Raw genomic sequence first — 20,920 nt, 5'->3', positions numbered from 1 at the left:
CTCCTTGTGGTTCAGTAGGGTAGCTTGTGTTCTCTTGTTTGTGAATCAACATAAATCATGGGTTTTTTTTTAATTATTATTATTTTTCTTGTTTTACTTTTGCCCTACAGAATAAGAGAAAGAGAAGTTAAGGGGAAACTACTATAGCTACTGGATTATCTTCTACTGACTCCTGTATATTGACTTTCCCTCAACAAAGCAGTTGGAGCCATAAATAAGATTATTTAGAGGTATTTGCAACCCCCATGTATTCTTGTACATTGAGCTTAATACATTTCTGCTGAATTATTACTTTGGCCATTCATTAAGTCAAGTCATCATTGAGAACTGCATGATTAAAGAAAAGCACACACTAAAAAACATCAAGAGCTATCCCACAATAGTTTTGTACTCACACTTTAAAGGAGCTTTTGTACACAGAGATGCTAAGAAAATAACCACATTTACTCTTCTCCAAACCCTCTACCCCTGTCTTTCTTATACACATTTTCAAAGCCGAATTTGACTACATTTCTTATGCCGACCCCAATGACATCTGTGTCATGATGATGAGGTCCTCTGTCCACAAAGGCACTCTTGCAATCAAACGTACCTTGAGATTTGATGCAGAAACTCCTTTTATGATTGTAATTGTTCCAAACCTACACATTAAAGGATCAATGATCCATAAGCTTCATACTTGCCCAGAAACAGTCAATAGTTAAACATTTTAAGAAATTCAAAGAACTAAACAAAATTAAGAGAGTTTAGAAACATGTTGTGAACCAATGTTTTAGAAAAAAAAATCACTATATAAAAATTAAATTAGTTTAACTATAAAATTTAAAAAGGCAATGTTTTCACTTAACCACATAACTTCAAATCAAATGTCACAAGAAAATGCATCTTATACTGATGCTTGGGTACACAATTTTTAGGTGATTCTTTGATCCTTTATTCGGCAAACTAGGATATTAACAAAATTCAATTTCCTTTGGTATTAAAAATATTTTTAATGGCTTTGGATAGAGGTTTAGGAAAGGAAGACAGTTCACAGTTGTGTTTGATTTGCTATGATAGATGAATGAAATAAATTCTGAAGACTGGAAAATCCCACAATGGACTGGAAATGCCCAGCAGCACACAAATCAAGCAAATTCAATCAGAAGTTGACCTCATCATGACCAGCTTCTCCTATTAGCTAAAAACAAAAACAAAAAAATAAATTTTAAAAAAATAACAAAAAGAAACTTTAGGAATTTAGAAATTATAGAGTTATAATGATATTCCTGCTTAACCACTTTATTTTACAAATGAGAATGCAAAGGCCACAAAAGTTGTGTGATTTACATCAGCCAAGAATTAGAGTCCAGGTCTTCTGAGCCTGGCTGGGATATCTTCACTGCTCAGATGTAATGAATGGTCCCAACTCTAAGAGTTCATAAAACATGGAATGACACCTATGGGACCAAACCCAAAGAGACTTAGTTAAATTGGTTAATTCATTCAACAAGCATTCATCAATTGCCTGCCAGTTAAATACAGCTCAGGGACATTACCTTGTTTCTTTAAAAGTCCAACTGCAGGAAAAGATATTCATTCTAACGATGAGTAAAGACCTTTGCGACAGGAAGGGCAGACGCTATCTAAGCTGTTAATAACAAACCAGCAGACATCCGAATTAAAAATAAAATTCTTATAACAACAACAAATCAAGCTGTGTTTAAAAGAAACCAGAATCATTCAAGCAAGTTCTATAATAATACTTCTTCATGGAATCAAAGTTCACTACCACCAGATGTATTATTCCTAAACCATTAGCAAGATTAAGACCTACTGAAAATGTAGAAAGTTGGTAACATCTGCTTGAAAAAAAAATATACACTCTAATGTATCAATGAGGTAGGTTTAACCACTTACTATTTGGGGGAAAAAAAAGTTTTTGTTAGTTCATAGAAACCCTGAATGCAAGCTGGGCGGTCAAGATTATGTTAATTTTGTTTGCCCTAGTTTGGTCAAATTGTTGCTAGCATGTTTGGAAATCATTTTTAAATATCAATGAACCATTTCCTTTGGTGATAAACAGAAAATTTATCCTAGTCTTGGTCTTTGCAAAGCCCTTGACAGACTGCCAACTTCAGCTTGTTCGATTTTGAAATGCGTGGCCTGAGAGATCTAGGAGGCCTCTGTGCTGCCGTTAGTGGCCACTTTGCTCTTTTAAAAGAAGCCCTGGCTTCCTGGAAACCTGCTACTGAGCTCACCCACGGCACATATTTCCGTCCCGGACTTTACTTTTATAATCAATATATGTAGTTTTAAAAACTCTGTCAAGCGATAGAGAGTCTAAGACGTTGGAGTCAGTGTTTGCGATAACCTACTAACCTATTGATTTAGTCCTTCAGGTGTTTCTAGAACACCTGGGAAAGGAACCTGAGCTAGGGCAGCCTTGAATTAGGAAGGTGAATTAGGAAACAAACGGGGAAAACAATCACTTCCTTGACCAAGAGTAGGGTGGCACTAGAGCCATGGGACAGACCCAGGGATGGGGGTAAGACGAGTCGCCAGCAGAGATAAGGCCAGAAAGTAAGAGGAAGACAGAACAACAGGGGCGGAGAAAAAGAAGGCAGCGCGGGCGGGAGGGCGGGCGGCGAGGGAGATAAAAGGCGGGAGGCGGAGCCGCGGGGAGGGCGAGGTCGCGGCGGCGGCGGTGGCGGCTGGAGCGGGCGGCGGGAGCGGACGGAGCCGAGCGGTGCCGCAGCCCCAGTCGGGCCGACGCGCCAGGGCGAGCGCCCGGCTCTGCGCAGCCCCCGCGCCCCGCGCCCCGCGCCGCGCGGCTCCCCGCACCGCAGCCCGCGGCAGGAGTCCACGAGAGTTTGCCTCGGAGCGCGGGGAAGTTTCCTGCCGAAGCTCCGCTTCTCGAAAAGCAGTACCTGCGCCTCCCGCTCGCCTCGGCTCCCCTCGCCCTCGCGAGGTAACCTCATTTGGGTTGGGGCACGTTTGCGGGGAGGCGTGCGAGCTCGAGATCCGAGGCGCCGAGACTGCGGGGAGCCGCGTGGCACCCACGGTCCGAGCCGGGTCTGGGTGGGCGGGGAAGTGCATCCTCACCTTTCCAGGAACTTCGCCTCTGTTGACTGCGAGAGGCATCTTTTTCTTTCGACCCATTCTCTTCCAGCACTCCCTCCCCGCCTCTCCCACTGTGGGAACCCACTTCCATCCACTCTATTGGACATGCTGGAGTGGTGGTGTGGGGCGGTCCGGGAGATGGAGGGGATATGGAGACTTTGAGAGCGACGCAGGAGGACGGGTGCCCGAACTTATTAGCTATCCTTGCTGGATTTCGGGGCCCTGGCGGGGCACCTGGAGTCAGGAATCCAGTACCTGCCTCCACTGCGGCACACAGGTTGGAAAAAGGACCCCAGAAAGAACAGTCTTGAGTTTCTGATGCCTGTTTATTCGGTCCTCCAGCATGTTTGTCAGAAAGATGAGCATCTATCTCTGCTGTGGTGCCCCTCTTGCATCCGTCCCTCAGTCTGCGGGCAATGTGGGAGAGAAATTGGGAGAGTCGGAGCCCAGGTTCTGTGTCGCCCCAGCAAAAGGGTCGGGAGGGGTGATACGGGGAGGGGACTTGAGGTGGGTTGAGGAGAGTAGGAACTGCGTGGTTGTTTTGTTGCTACTGCCATTACTTTCGCACGGTTACCCGCTCCCTCTTCTGCCCCATTTGAACATCCTGCCTATCAGCATGTTGCTGTTAGAAGGCTAAAAGGTGTTATGTTTGATGCCTGTCAGGACTTATTTCCAACTAAGTTCACAGGTGTGAAGCTAGAGCTGCCGCTCCTCCTCCCTCCTCTCCCGGCAGGTCCACCCCCAACTCCCTCCTACAAGCAAACTGTTCCTGAGCAGTTCCCAGGGTTTTGAAAGGGATGGCAAGTAAATAATAAAGAGTGTGTGTTTGTATGACTTTTTTTTCCATTATGTTATCAGAACTAAATCAAAACACTGGATGTTTAACAGGACTCTTTTTTTTAAAGACAGTTTTTACAGTAATTAAGAGTCTTATTTACCAATGTTATTTTCCTTCTCTTTAACCTCAAACATTGCATTATTCTCTCTGTATATAATTTTATCTGTACTGTTACTATTCCACTGGATTTAAAGGACATGAGCTTCTTTTAGATTCACACATACACACCAAAATGCAGTGTGACTACATTTAATATTTATGTCTTCCTAATTCATTAGCCTGGCACCTGCCAATTACAGCACATAAGCATAACACCATATACCTGTCTACCAATTGAAGATTAGGAGAATGTTATTGTTTCTCATGGGCAAGAGTACCCTGGACTACCAGATTTTATTATTGCTAAAAGGGTTTTTAAGAGCTTCAGTCAACATGAAATAGATATACAGAATAAAAATATAATTCTACCCAACGCATTCAAAAAGAATACTGTACCTAGACACATAGAGTTGACTAGTTATTGAGGAAAAATTAAAACCCTCTCATCACACAGAAAACATTTTGATTGAATATAGTCAATAAGAAATAGCACACATTGAATGCCTTGAGGAAATGAGAAGAATTTTCCTCTTGCCTCATTTGGTTTTTATCTCCTTTGCTGCAGTAACATCTTCCAGAAAATGAGCGCCTTGCAGATAGATGTTGGTTTATACTAACTAAACACCATTTTATATATACACACACACACACACACACACACACACACACACACACACACACACAGAGGCTTGGTGACAGTCCAAAAACATAAGTGTTTTAAATCATTACCAACCATCTGTTCTCTCCCACTCACTTAAAGTGCAATGTTTTATTCTCACAGGTATCAAAACATATATTCTCATTTCATGCATTTCTATGAACATCTCAAAAGCTGTAATGGTAGCTGATGTTGACCCAGGTTCAGCAACTGTTGTGTTTGCCTTATTACACTATAAGCACCTTTCCTTTTACTTTCAATGAAAGGAAAAGTCAAAAAGTTTGAAAGCCTTTGGCCAAGACTGGTGTATACTCTAGTGAAATCTGATTGCTTTTCTTCCCACACCTTTTTGTGACCAGAGTGAAGCTGAGAATTAGTGCAGCTGCTGGCTCCTCCTGGTGACATTCTTTCCTTTCATGGTCACAAGGATAGCTTTTGGTGCTCTGAAGCAGTACATTAAACAGTCCTGTGACTCCAGAAAATTAGCATGGTTTCCAGAAGAATGTAACAACTTCTCAAGAAGAATTTACAAAATAGGAGACTAATTTTATTTTCCAAACCCCAAATAAGTAGACCTAAGACATATATGTTGTTTCACAAACAAATATTGGGTCTAATTAATATATTAGATATGAAAAAATGTCTCTATAGCATTCTTTATATTTGTGTTTGGGAATCAGGGTGAGTGTGTGTAATCAGCAGATAGATTCACATCCTTCATTTTCATGTCATCATTCAAGCAAGACTTGACATTTTCAATCCCACCCCACCCCCTATCCAGGAATGCTTTTTCATTTAGGAATGTTTGCTGCAGCCAAAACTGCAGTGTTAGGATATTATTATTAGTTAGAATTAAGTTGCATAATAAATATGTTGTTCCTTCATTGCAGTCAGAATGTTGGGAAGTTCTTTTTACTTAAATCTGAGTGTAATGTCCCAAAGCACGTTAATAGATTTGGGGGGGGGGGGAATATTGGCAATCTTGCTTACATTTTGCGAATAATTTATATGTACCTGAAGAATATGAAGAACCAAAGAAATCTGCCTTCTTGCCTGTTATACTGCTCTATACTACCCTTGTCTTGAAAGTGTAAGATTCCCCTTACTAGCAGGATAGCATCAAAGAAAATGAACCCAAACTATAGAAAATTATGAAAGTAAAGTTGCCTTTAAAAAATGGTCTAATTTAAACCTTTGGAAATATATAAGGATGTGTTACATCTTATTTTTCTGTATTCTAAAAATGAATTATTGAGGGAAAATAGTTTTACCGTGTATAGTAAACACTTTGAATTATTCATGTTAATGAGAAGAATAGAGGCAAAGATAACCCCAAATCATGGTTATTTAAAAAATCATTTGTATTTGTCTTTGGAATGTATTACATGTTTGGTTTAAAAAGATTTTTATTGTTATTGTGGGCAAGTTGCCTTTCTAATTATTTTGTTTTGTTTAGGTTAATTTTTAAATGAGCTTACATACCTCAAACAGCAAAACTGATTTATGAGAAGGTAAGGCAGGTGGGCAGCCTGCCCAGAAATGAGCTGGGTGACAGAAATAAGCAAACCTGGTATGACAACTGTGCAGTAGATTATATATAATTCACAGAAAGATAATCAGATTTGATTGTATATCTACTTAATGAATACGTGTTAAGAATTAGACATGTTTCTGGAAGAAATGAAAGTCCTTCAGTCCAAATTTGAGAAATTCAACCCCACTTTACCTGTAACAAAGGTTATTAATATATATATTTTTAAAAAACTGACAGTAGAGTGCTCCTGGAAACCAAATGGGAAGATTCTAATTTATAAATCTTACTAAACTGAATTTTCAAGTATGAGATTTTCCTAAAGCATACACATGTGTTGGTGTTTAGGTGACAGTCCTAAGCCTATGTATGTGCTTTCCAAAAGAAAAACAGCAAGAGGCCATCAAAATAAGGGGTTTCGTCCATTGGATCTCTGCACTTATGTTCCAAATCAAAGCACATTTCATCAAAGATAAGCTCTCAAGTATCCATTGTTACTGTGGACTTGGTTAGAAAAATAGTTGAAGTTCAGCAAGACTGCCAATTTAACAGATTTCTATTGTATTTTTTAAAAGCTCTAGGGCAAAATTGGTTGTGGATGAAATAGTTACTTGAACAAGAAGTTGATTCACACCATAACACTTGCTATTAAACACCTTGTTTATAGTCAGTGTTCAGCTGTATATAGATTTTGTTAAAATGTTAGTTCTGTGGACTATTAGAAAGAATTTAGAAAACCTCAGTGGAAAAGGGTAGACCGCCAAGAAATATATGATTGGAAAAGCAGCTAAGACCACTTTTATTCAAGAATCGAAAGCAAAAAGTAAAACCTACTTCTACATCAGTGAGCAGAATGGTAATAGAAAAGTAGATGCCCCCTTCAGAATGGGAACTGTGTTCACATAATAAATGTGCTAGCTACTTCAAGTTTACGATAGTTTTTTTTTTTTTTGAGGAAATGTTTTTATTTTTTATAGGGCATAACATATTTTAAAGACCTGACTAGACTAAATATTTTAAAAAGAAATATTTTGCTTAGAATAATTGAAACCCACAAGATATATTTTATATCCATTTATTAAAGGAATCAGTTTCTTCTGATCAGTGCCTAAGTCTTAGAATAAGAATTAGGCATTTTGTTATGGAGCTGGAATAGACCTTAAAAGTAATTTATTCCTATGCCCTCATTTTACAGTTAAGGAAATTAGGGGTCCACAGTGATCAGAGTGTGCTACTAAAGGTCATACCAATGGTTAGTGGCAGAGCTGAAACTAGAAACCTCATCCGATTCTTCATCCAGCTCCCTTGTAGTAAGTTGGTTAGTTACATAGGGGAGTTAACTTCTTCTGGCCATCACAATTATCAACTGTACCAGATAGTAACAAAATGAAGTGGTACAGAGGTAAATGCAGAAGGCTTGTGACTTTTCTGCCCTCTGTCATTCACTGAGTACTCACCATGGATCAAACTGTGGTCCTCAACCCTCTTAGACTTTGTCCTCTTTCTAATTAAAAAATATTTTGTGTTATCCTCTTAATATCCTTAAATGTAATTCATCCATAATATAGTTACTGAATATTCCTGTAATGAAAAGGAGCAATAAAATGAAAGTAATTTGTAATAAAACTGCATTTCACTATAATGATGTTTGGGTCGACTTCACTGGAACACATATTAAAGAAGTCAGAAACTTGAGTGTATATATCATAAATAAACTTGGATTTAAGACAAATGAAAAATCAGAAGACATTTCATACAAGAAGTACAGGAAAATGAAAGAACGATGATAGACTAAAAGTAGTGTTAGGATAATTACATGCTAGAGTTATTTGTGTATAACAGAAAGAAGGAAATAGTGGTAATCATTGTAGGGAAAATATGTCAAGTCAAATTATAGACTGTTGGAGTGAAGAAAATGTGTAAGTATGATGTTTTGCAAATGAGAGAGTAAATACACCTAATCTACTTTTACCAAAATTCCAAAGCTACTTTATGGAACATTTTCATGTTGTTACTAATGTGAACTCTACTTCAAGGGACTCTGCAAATGACCCACCATATAATCAATAATAACAGATAAAATATTTCTAAAATGAAAATTATTGATTTCATGCTAATACTCTTTTTAAAGTATATTTTCTATTAATATTGTAGTCTATCAGTCCTAAAGTTAGGAGACAGACTACACAAAATGATTAAATTATTCACCACAGCAATCTTACTGTAAATCACTGGGTTTTTGTTGAAAATTCTTATAAAATGCTTAATTATGATTATGTACCAGATTCTACAGGTTGATATTCATTATAGGTTTAGTTCAGTGGGACATTGTATATTGTATGAGACATTTGAGAAAAACCTTCATTGACTGGGGCAGCCCCACCTGCTCACCCAAAGTCAACACTTTCCTCCAGAAGTCATGATAAACCTGGGCATACCCAGCCTTTCCCAAAATATTCTCTAGGGCATGATCTGGTTCTGATGACAGTCATTGGGCTAGATAAACACAATTTTTATCATGTCATGGCTTATTTTTCATGCTGTTACCCACCTATCTTTACTTCTTTTAAGTGGAACCATTTCACTTGTACACTAGTATCCTGCCTTAATGGACCAGGATTACATTTCACTGCCCACCATGCTCAAGCTCATGTTCTGATCTTTTCCCGTCACTGTCACCTTTATAAAAATTCACTTCTCCTGGTCCTTATTTTCCTTAAGAATCTATGTTTTGTGGGTGACTATGAGTGGTGATAAACAAACATGCAAGCTGGCTAATATATTAGTTATCCCAGGCCTTAACCTTGTTTAAAGCATATATCCAAAAAACATTGAAGAGTTTCATATATTGAGACATTATGTACATTCACACATATGTATGTGTGTATATGTGTGTGCACAATATGTATATACATACATGTTTACATACATGTATACTCACACATAATTTTAGATGCTGAAAAAAACAGGAGATGAGGTATTATTTGAAATTTTATTTTTCATGCCCTTGAAACATGCAACCAAATGCACCAGTCCAATATTGGAAGTTGCATCATAAAACATAATGCTTTACAGTATGCTCATTGAAGAGGTCCAGATCTGTTACTAACCTAAATAAATTGCTGCATTAGAATTTTTTTTTGTATTGCTTGAAATAAATGTGTCCTGAGCTAGCATATAGGACTTGGACATGGGATAGTTATAAACAACTGTACTGTCTGTCTTAGATGTATTTAGATTATGCTAAAAGCACACCAATCTCTCTCCCCTTTGCAAAATTTATAGTGTTTACAGAGAGATTAGAAGGCTTTGAAGATTAACCATATACACAACATACAGGAAAGTAGGTAGGATCCCAGAAACAAGGAGGGAATTGAGAGTGAAACTCAAATTTTCTTACTTCCAATGTTACTTCTAGGCCATAATGTGAGACCTGCTCTTAGAATTAACTTAATATGAAATGTCCTTTCAAAATTAGCTATAAGCATCTTGCAATTACCAAATTATAAGTAGGATACTTTTTTCTTAGATTACTTCCTTCTCCCAGTCTATCTTAGATGCCTTTTGTAATATTGCATATCTTACTCTTTAAAAAAAAAAAAAAACTTTTTAATGTAAACCCTGAACAGTTAAAATTGAAGTTACTGTGTGTATGTGTGTGTGCATGCAAAGAAACAATTGCTTCCACACAATCACAAGACTCTCCACATTGAAAGGTATGTTTTACCCAATCAAGAGAGGCAGCTTTTCCTGCAAAGGGGATGCAGCAATTGTCCAGAACACAATTTGATCTATGATGGTTTTTCTGTGTATTGTTCATTCTTACTGGAAGCTTTTTGGTCAATTGAATGGCCCGGCACTCAACCTCAGACTGACCCCTAACTTTATTTGGTCTACTTTTGTTACAATTTCTAAGTGTATAGTGGTGCAATGGGAACTGAGAGAAGATGAAATTGAGGTTGTTGGACTGTGGAGGTGATAAGGAAAATAAGGAGCTTCTTTCATTTGAGCAGCACAAAGATCTATCTAGGCAGTGGAATTTTATTGGAATATCTACTTTTTTCTTGTTATGCTTTTCATTCTTATATAGAATAAAGGCAAAGATTGTGAAAGTAAAGCCCTTCATATTTGAACTGTTAACTCCACTATACAAGAGAAAACGTTCTTTGCCGAAATAAACAGATATATGACATACTCCAGTCACTAGGTTTGTGGTGCATCCTTTTAAGATACTACTTCAATACTACCCTAAACTGAAATCTAAAACACTCAAGAATGTAGTTAAGAAAAGGAAAAATACACCCAGTTAATGTAGTGAAAGAAATTTCAGAAGCCTCCATTAGATATATGTGAAATCGGGAAAACAAAATACGACAACTTTGTCAATTCAAACGAAGAATGTAATACTTGCTTTTCCATTAGTTTCAAAAGCAGGAAGCTCAAAGCTCACTCAGCTTTGTAGATATTCCTATTTTCATTTTTTTTTATTGAAGGAATTAGAGCTGTGACCCATAGTCACACATTACTTTAAGCAACTATAGTCTGTGAAGATTTAGATAAAATGGTGGTGTCAATTGTATACTTTAAAAAAGAAATTTCAAAATTGAAATGTAGACACAATTTTTTAGAAACATAACATGAAATAAATTTTATTTCCCCACCGCATTTTTTGAAATTAGATTAGAATGATGGTAATTTATTCCCCCCTGAAAATCAGTTGTCTCAATGTATTTAAAAACTGCTTAGGTGTTAGTAACATTTTTGGACTAAAAGCAGTAAATATCAACATTCTTTTACTTCCTAATAGTAGCACTGTATTTTCAGTTAAGAATTTTTACTATTGGAGAATGAGATTGTACTTCTGTGACAGGGCTGGCTTTCAGCTATATGCACCGGTATGGTCTTACTGGTCATTTATGGCTGGAGCCCAAGCTGTACTTATTATTAAACATTTTAAATATTAATCTTGTACTTACGTTATCACTTTTTTGACACACACACATGCACACGCACATATGTCTTGCTAAATTGTCTAGTGAAGCCATATTTTCAGATTTTGTAGATCAGGGAATTATAAAATCACTTACAATAGAAATAGATTGACAAATAACTCAAGTAACAGAGATTGTTCATCTAGTACCTTATAACTTTAGTTCACCTCTGGTTTTCTCAACATACATAAACAAAGTACTATCCAACAAACCTTTCTTGAAATTGTTGGCACATGTTATTTAGAGCACTCTAGAAAACAGTTCTAGCTCAGAAAGTCCTTCTAAGTTCCCCACTTGTAGATCCAGCTGTATAATTGACATTTATTTGTTCTTGCCTATCTTAAAGAAACATCAAATGAAACATGTCAGAATTAAACTTGTGATCTCCGCCCATCTGGCATCAAACCTCCAGGATTCCCGCTCTCTCAATCTGGGTTTTATCTTTCACATTCCTTCTTGTTCAACTCCATATCAAAACCTTCACCCAGGTCTAAGCTTTTGCTATCCATTGTGTAGGTAAAACTACTGGAGCATTATAACTGCTCTCCTAGCATCTGACATTACTCTCCCTCCAAATCCATCCTCCAAAGAGCCAGAGGACATTTTTCAAAATCCAAATATACACATCACTTAAATGGATTACCATTGTTTTATTGACGATAAAGACCAAACTGTACACCTGATTTTTTGAAATGCAGTGGGGTCAGACTCTCCTAGGTCATCTCTTGGTTCTCCCATTCCTGCAATCTGCCTCAGGCGGCTGGCTTTCTTTCATTGTGCTGACTCACCTTGCCCCCTCCCATCCCCATACCTGTAACCATACATACCCAAACATTGCCTAATTAATACTTAGTTAACTCTTAAAATATAGACCAAAATGTCTCTTCCTCAAATGAGCCATCTCTTCCCCCTAGACTAAATCTACTTATAATATACATATACAAATATAAAGATATATTTGGAAGTATTTAGAGATGAATTCTCATGATCTTTTCAACTTCCTTTCAAATGGTTCAACAAAAATTTTTTTTCAATTTTTGGAAAGAGAAAATGTTGCAAAATGTTAACAACTGTTTAGTAAAGATGCTTTAGTAAGCATATTATTGTATGCATAAATGTATCCATATTTATGTATTCATGTCCTTCATTGGAACTAGTTGCAAAGAATTGTAAATTCACATTTATTTGTGTAATTATTTAATTAACCTCTGTTAGAGCCCCCTCTTGTTTTGATGGTCTTTATATTCCTAGAAAATACTGTAGTGTTTGCTCACTGTGGGAATGTATTAAGTATTTGTTGAATAAATGTTGACTAAAACATCCCTATTTTTAACCCTACATGTGCACATGCATACATATGTATTATGCACACCTACCTCACATTCTAATGAAAAGCAGATTAGAGAAAGAAGGAGAGAGAGAAAAACTTGCAAACTATGAGGCCCCACTTTTTCTTTCTTTGTGACCTCTCCAAATATCACACTTCTCTTTCTTCAAATTCTCTTTGTTATCATTCAGAAGTGACTTGAGTAGTACTACATTTGCTTAGAGAGTGAGTCTGGTCTATCAAATTTCTTACAAAAAAAAAAAAAAAAGTCCAGGCATTCTTTTACATTATTTTCTCCAGCATACGAAATCCCTTGAGAGTTTCAAGAATGTTTAAAGGCTTTATGGAGGTTTTATGTTGTGCCTTTGTGCACATTTTGGCATCAGACAGTGATCTAAGATTGTGCCATGTTGGAGAAAAGAAAAAGAAAATCCTCTGAAATAGGTTACCTATTCATATGGTTCCCATATGGAGATAAAAGAGATGGAGGACAAAAATTTAAATCAGAATAAATACATGAAATTGAAAAGAGTTACATAAAATTCTTTGCTATAAATGAAAAGTTTATATTTTTAAGAATTGCACAAAGGCTTCAAACTATGGCTAAAATAGTTAAGGAACAGGTTTACCATACTGTCACTTACTATGCTCTAGGTACTATTCTGATATTTGTGCCTAAATTCCAATTGCTGCATCAAAATTTAGTTGGAATCAATCTTTTTATTTAAAGCCCTCCTGCTTCAGTTAGTTTAGGAGAGAATCTGGTAATCCTGAAAAACAAAGAGGTCCTCAAAAAACTGATGCAGACACATTAAAAGCACATAAAAGCCAGATTTAAGGGACTCCCACGGGCCAAATTTGGAAAGACTTGAACATAAAAAGTAGTAATGTATGTAATGGATTAGAGCACAGTGAATAAAAAAAGTATACATGAGCCCACAGTGTGTATGTAATGTGTAAATGGGTGTGAGTAGAAGCAAAAGCTGTTTTACTGAAGAATACAAGCTAACAATTAAAGTCACTTTTTTGCAACTGCTATTACAAGAATAATCAAAATACAGCCTGCCATTGGGTTAATTGCATGATGGGGACAGAATAGTCACACTATCTCTATATGTCACCCCACAGATTGCTTGTTAATTACAAAGAGAGGAAGGTACCTTTACAGGAGGAAATCTCGCAGACTCCAGCTTAACCATCTGATCCATACTTAACATTACCAATAGTGAGACAAACTGACATCATGTATTTCTTGACATAATACACATATAAAGTAGGATACAAAATAACCTCTGACATTATTTTGCCAAAAAATGTTTCACCTGAACCTAATCATGAGGAAATAATCATGAGAAAAAAATTGTCCTCTCCAATATATCTACATCCAAATTGTAGATATTTTTCGATATAACTGACCTGAACACTTCAAAAATGTCAATTTAAAAAATTCTGGAAAATTGTTCAGGATTAAAAGATACTAGGAGACATGGCAACTAATTGTAAGACATCTTTCTTGATTAGATTCTCAATGGCAAAAAAAAAAGTTAAAAAGGATAATATTGGGACAATTAGAGGAATCTGAATTTGGGCTGTAGATCATATATGGTATTACATCCGTGTTAAATTTCCTCAGTGTGATAATCATATTGGGGCTATCTAAGAGAATGTCTTTTTGGGGGGAAATATATATTTGGAAGTATTTAGAGATGAATTCTTATGATCTTGGCAACTTTCAAATGGTTCAGCAAAATTTTTTTTTGATATGGGAAGAAGAAAATGTTGCAAAATGTTAACAATTGTTTAATCTATATAAAGGTGGTATAGTATTCATATTATTGCTAATATCCTATAGGTTAGATATTTTTCAAAATAAAAATTGGGTAAAATGTTCTATGATTTTAAGTCAACTAGCCAGTGGATGAGATAACTGTCACATTGTATAAAGTGAGCTAGTGAAAATTGTCAGTTAGAAAAGTGTCCTCTCCAAAGTATCTAAATATCTTCATTGAACATTCTATAATATTTCATCATTTATATTTAAACATTTAAGAGAAAACTAGTCTTAATATATTTTAGGCAATACAGGAGAACATACTAATATGATACTATCAGTAAATATTACATAAATATTTTTTCCATTTTTTAGTTATGTATGAGAACTTTTCGACATGAGAAATTTTAAAGGGAAATTAGATAACTCAATAATATGTTTTTCCTTCTTCCATATCTGTCCTTAAACATTTGGTGCTATAAAACAAAGTATAAGATTACTGATGATTTTCACTAAAAGATCCACAACATAACAGAATGTAAGTGTGCAGCCAGGACCCCAGTAAGATTTAGGATCCAGTGTGATTATCAGCTATAGTCATCTGGAAGGCAGACAGGCACTGTTACTGCTTATATTTTAGAAATGGGCACCTAACGCCCAATATCATAGAGTTACAAGTAACAAAAAATGAAGTTCTCTTTTTATTCAAAAGCTTGAGGGCCAATTCTGTATGAAGCACAGAGTAAAAGAGGTTACATTTTTTTAAAATTTACAAAATTTGTGATAAAGCATAATCTCTTCAGAAAATTTTCAATTTCAAATTAAGTGTTTAAAACATCCCTCCTCCTGTTAAAGTATATGATGTAATATTCATACTTTGCATGAATACTATCCTGATGACATTTAGTGCTGCTTAAGGTGTGTGTCTTTCACATAACCAGAACCAAGTGGAGGGGTGCTTCTTAGTATGTGGTTAAAAGAATTTCTGCATCTTATATCTTAAGGTATGATAAACCAAACCAAAGACAAGAATATCAATAGACTTCTTTCCCTTTATATTTAATATGTTAAGTCATAAATTATTATGTTATAGCAATCAAAAGAGATTTGTATTTCTGAAAATTCTGAAAAAAAAACAGCTTATTACTGCCAGCTTTTACTGTCTTGACATTAAATTTCACTATGATAGGAACTTCTCGCTAAAAATATTATAATTCATCTTCAGCTTATATTGACAAATATTAATAATCAGTTTGAATCTGGTATTGTTTTAATAAGGGGATAGCAGTAAATTATTATGGAGAAAGTTAGTTCTTTAAAAGTTTTGATTGTCTTCAAGTAAAGGTAATAATAGCTTAAGTTCTTACACCCACTGTTCCTCTACCCCTCACCCCAAGCTACTGATATTTATATCAATGGTAAGACAATGGATATTCATTTTACTGAGAGAATTTTAAGACTTGAGAAAATTGAGTGAAATTAAATTTCTAATCTTATTAAACTGTTAATATATTTTTATTTCCTATTTTTTAAAAGTTTTAAGACCATTAACAACGTTAAGTTAAAAGTTGTTTGAATTTATAGCAATAGGAAGAATAGACTTCCATATAGAATTTGGCTGTAAAAGAGAACAGCTTTATAAACAATTTGTGTAGGTAATTATTAGCTGGAAACTATTTGTTAAGTTTTTTTAATATACACATTTGATTATAAGACTGCACAAATAGAACCTTTTTGATAGTAAATCCATGTAAAAGATTGTGCCTTGGGGAATAATTCTAGATGTTATAAGTATATTGAATTGCCTGCACTCAAATGCAGAACTGTTTAATAGGTCATTTTACCTAAAGTTTCAGAAAGGATAAGTAAAACCTACAATGGGAGATGGTGCTGTTCTATTTGTACATGCCTGCAAAACACTACAATCAAAGAAGAAATAGCAAAGGAGAACTATGAAATCTTTCGCCAGAAGTGAACTAAACTACATTCAAAATCATAGTTATCAGAAATAAATGCCTAATCATTACCTGAGAAGTCTTCCTGTCATTGCTATTGGAATCAATGATTGACTGGTTTTTTGCTTTTGTGATGTCTACTCACCTACTTAGAAAAAGCACTTTAGTAGTAAAATAAAATATAAAAGAACTGCATTTTCTTTATGAATCCTATACATTTATAACACTCTATGGAACTGTACATATGCCCAAGTTAATTTTATTTAACAAAATAAAAATGAAAAATATTTTTTTCAGTTCCCTTCATTTTAGATTTGTTACATTTTTATTATTTTATATTTTAATCTGTACATTAAATCACTGCTCAATACTAATTTTTTCATTAGCATTTCCCTTTCTGAATTAGTTTGGTTTACTTTATGTATAGCTAGATTTCATTATCAAGCCTTTTATTCTAGGAGGGCCTGATCTTTATCCACCACCATACTTTCCCCTTGCCTGGTAACTATGTCTCTAGCCCATAAAGACATTTTCTAATTAATTGCCTTGCCATTCTTGAAGGGGGCCAGCAATTTGGAATGGCGAGAGCTTGTGTAGTGGGGCAGTCTGCATCTTGTCTAGAATACCCTTTCTCACTAAGCATGTCCAATTTGCCCTCAAGTTTAAGCATTTAAGCCTCTAACATTATGTTGTGACTTAGCAGTTGGGCTTTCCTTCCGTTGTCTCTCACAGTACCCTCAGCTGGGAGATCACTCCAAAGCTAATAAAAATAGTAGGTGGGTATATTATTTTCTCTAACTCAACATCCCTAGTCATTCTTTCAATAGGAAGTATCCACATTCCCTATATCCTACTAATGCCCTAGATGTCACTATCCTAATCTAAGTTTGCTGGACAGTCTTTTGGGACTATGATACTATTTTTAGGAAAATCCATATCCACCTCAAGGTTTAAGAGTATGTGAATTTCAGCTCTTATCCTCCTCTTTTGTTTCTCTCTAGATTTACAGAATTTAGCAGGCTTTATAGTTAATGACTTGAAGTTGTGGTTCCTTCCTTGCTTAATTGAAGATGGAATACTTTTCCTCATGATTTTTTAATAGACTTTATTTGCTAGAGCCATGTTAGGTTCACAGAAATATTGAGCAGAAGGTAGAGATTTTCCATATACCCCGTGCCCCCACACAGCATAGCCTGCCCTGTTATCTACTTCCCCCAACAGAGTGGTACATTTGTTAAAATCGATGAACCTGCATTGATACATCATTATCACCTAACGTTCAGTTTACATCATGGTTCACGCTTAGTGTTGCGTATTCTATGCATTTGGACACATTTATAGTATCATACACTGCAGTGTGTATTTCACTGCACTAGAAATCCTCTGTGCTTCACCTACTCATACCTCCCTTTCCTCTAACCCCTGGCAACCACTGAGCTTTTTAATTATGTCCATATTTTTGCATATTCAACAATGTCATGGAATTGAGATCATATAGTAGCTAGCCTTTTCGGATTGTCTTCTTTCACTTAGTAGCATGCATTTAAGTTTCCTTCACGGCTTTTTATGGCTCAATAGTTAATGTCTTTACAGCACTGAAAAATGTTTCAGTCTTAGTGTGCTACAGTTTATTTATCCATTCACCTAGTGAAGGACATCATGGTTGCTTCCAAGTTTTGGCAATTATAAGTAAACGTGCTTTAAATATCCATGTGCAGGTTTTTATATAGACATACTTTCAATTCCTTTGGGTAAATACCAAAGAGTGTGATTGCTAGATTGTATGGTAAGGGTATATTTAGTTTTATAAGAAACAACCTAACTGCCTTCTTAAGTGATGGTATGATTTTGCAATGCTACCTCAATAAATTAGAGTCCGTGTTGCTTCATGTTCTCACTAGCATTTTGTGCTGTCAGTGTTCTGTATTTTGGCCATTTTAATAGGTGTGTATTTGTATCTTATTGTTATTTTACTTTACATTTCGCTGATGACATAAGATGTGGAGCGTCTTTTCATGTGTTCATTTACTATCTGCATATCTTCTTTATTGAGGTGTCTGTTAAGGTCTTTGGCCTGTTTTTTTATTGTGTTGTTTGCTCTCAGTGTGGAGTTTTAAGAGTTCTTTATATACGTTAGATAACATTTTTTTTTATCAGATATGTCTTTTGTAAATATTTTATCCCAGTTTGTGACTTGTCTTTTCATTTTCATGAGAGTGTCTTTTACAAAGGTGTGGGGGAGTATTTTAATGAAGTCCAGCTTATCAATTCTTTCTTTTATGAATCAAGCCTTTTGTGTCACATCTAAAAAGTCATCACCAAACCAAAGGTCACCTGGATTTTCTCAAGTTATCTTCTAGGAATTTTATAATTTTACATTTTACATTTAAGTCTACGATTCATTTTAAGTTAGATTTTGTAAACGGAGTAGGTTCTGTGTCTAGATTATTTTATTTATTTGTTTGTTTATTTATTTGCATGTAGATGTTCAATTATTTCACCACCATTTGTTGAAAAGACTATCCTTCTCCATTGGATTTCTTATACTACTTTGTCAAAGATCAGTTGACTATTTATGGGGTCTTTTTCTGGGCTCTCCATTTGTTCCATTAACTTATTTTTCTTTTTTTTTTATTTCTTTTCTTTTCTTTTTTTCTTTTTCTTTTTCTTTTTTTTGCTAATATCATACAGTCTTGCTTACTGCAGCATTATATGAAGTCTTAAAGTTGGATAATGTCACAGTACTCTAAGTTTCTTCTTTTCCTTCAATATTGTGTTTACTATTCTGGATCCTTTGCTTCTCCGTATAAACACTAGAATCAGTTTGTTGATATTCATTAAATAACTCTCTGGGATTTTGATTGGGATTACACTGAATCTATTGATCAATTGGGGAAGAACTGACATCAACAATATTGAGTCTCTCTATTCATCTTCATTTATTTAGTTCTTTGATTCCTTTCATCAGAATTTTATAGTTTTTATATAGATCTTGCACGTATTTTGTTAACTCTATGCCTAAGTTTTTAATTTGGGGGTATATTATATATTAGCAATATAAATTATATTATGTTTTAAATTTTAAATTCAACTTGTTTATTGCTGGTATATAGTAAAGCAATTAACTTTGTAACCTTGCTATAATCACTGATTAGTACCAGATGTTTTTGTAATTTTTTTTTTTTTTTGGATTTTTTACATAGACAATCATGTCATCTGCTAGCAAAGACTTTTATTTCTTCTTTCCCAATATATATACCTTTTATTTTTTGTCTCACTGAATTAACCAGGACTTCCAGTATGATGTTGAAAAGCAGTAGCCTTAGTGGGAAACCTCTGAGTTTCTCACGATTAAATGTAACGTTAGCTGTAGATTTTTTAATTTTTTTTTTTTTTTTTTTTTTTTGCAGATGTTCTTTATCAAGTTCAGGACATTCTCTTTTACTCCTAGTTTATTGGGAGCTTTTATTATGAATTGGTGTTGGTATTTGTCAAATGACTTTTCAGCATCTGATTCATTTTGATATACTTTTATAATTTTCCTTTTTTACCCCCATTAATGTGATGGATTACATTAATTGAGTTTTGAATATTGAATTATCCTTGCATATGTATAATTCTTTTTATACATTGTTGGATTTGATTTCTAGTATTTTTTAAAGGATTTTTACATCTATGTTCATGAGAAATATTGGTCTTTAATATTTTTTTGTAATGGCTTTGTTTGATTTTGGTGTAGGGTAATGCTTCCTCATAAATTTAGAGATAATTTTCTCTGCTTCTGTCTTCTGAAAGAAAATGTAAAGAATTGGTATAATTTTTTTCCTTAATATTTGGTAGAATTCACCAGTGAACCCATATGGTTTTTCGCTTTTGTAAGGTTATTAATTATTTTTTGATTCTTTGACAGATGTAGGCCTATTCAGATTGTCTGTTTCTTCTTTTGTGAATTTTGGCAGATTGTGTCTTTCAAAGAATTGGCCCTATTCAACTAGGTTATCAAATTTGTGAGCATAGAGTTGTTCATAATGTTCTTTTACTACCCTTTTAATTTCCTTGAGATATATACTGATGCCCTCCTCCTACCTTAGATGACTGATTTTAGATATATATGCATTCACTGCTGTAAATTTCCAACTAAACATTGATTTTGCAACATCTCACAAATTTTAATATTATATTTTTATTATCATTTAGTTCAAAATATTTTTAATTTTCTCTTGAGATTTCTTCTTTGACCCATGTGTTATTTAGAAGTGTGTTGTTTAATCCCCAAGTATTCAGGCATTTTTCAGCTTTCTATTATTGATTTCTGGATTAATTCCAGTGTTATCTGAGAACAGACATTCTGTGATTTCTGTTCTTTTAAAATTTTTAACACATGTTTTCTAACCAAGAATGTGGTCTATCTTGGTGAATGTTCCATGTGAGCTTGAGAATAATTTGTATTTTTGCTGTTGTTGGATGAAGTACTATAGACATTCATTATATCCAGTTGATTGATAATGTTGTTGAGTTCAACTATATCCTTACTGATTTTCTGCCTGATGGATCTGTCATTTCTGATAGAGAGATATTGAAGTCTACAACTATAATAGTGGATTCATCTATTTTTTTTCTAGAAATGTCAATTTTTGCCTCTCATTCG

At 35.0% G+C, this 20,920-nt stretch overlaps 1 protein-coding gene across 2 annotated transcripts in view; it reads left to right on the top strand.

Moving 5' to 3' along the window:
* Positions 1-2,807: 2,807 nt before the first annotated feature.
* Positions 2,808-20,920, top strand: part of CHST9 (carbohydrate sulfotransferase 9) — a 221,695-nt gene continuing 203,582 nt past the window's right edge. The window contains exon 1 of one of the 2 annotated variants that reach the window (XM_016160081.2): positions 2,808-2,950. The gene's annotated coding sequence lies outside the window, so the exon portion shown is untranslated. The remainder of the gene's footprint in view (positions 2,951-20,920) is intronic. The other variant, XM_016160079.2, reaches the window with a different exon arrangement.

This window comes from Rousettus aegyptiacus, unplaced genomic scaffold (genome assembly GCF_014176215.1).
Source record: "Rousettus aegyptiacus isolate mRouAeg1 unplaced genomic scaffold, mRouAeg1.p scaffold_m13_p_12, whole genome shotgun sequence".
In the NCBI taxonomy this organism is placed as follows: Eukaryota; Metazoa; Chordata; class Mammalia; order Chiroptera; family Pteropodidae; genus Rousettus; species Rousettus aegyptiacus.
This window is presented reverse-complemented; position numbering and strand designations above follow the sequence as displayed.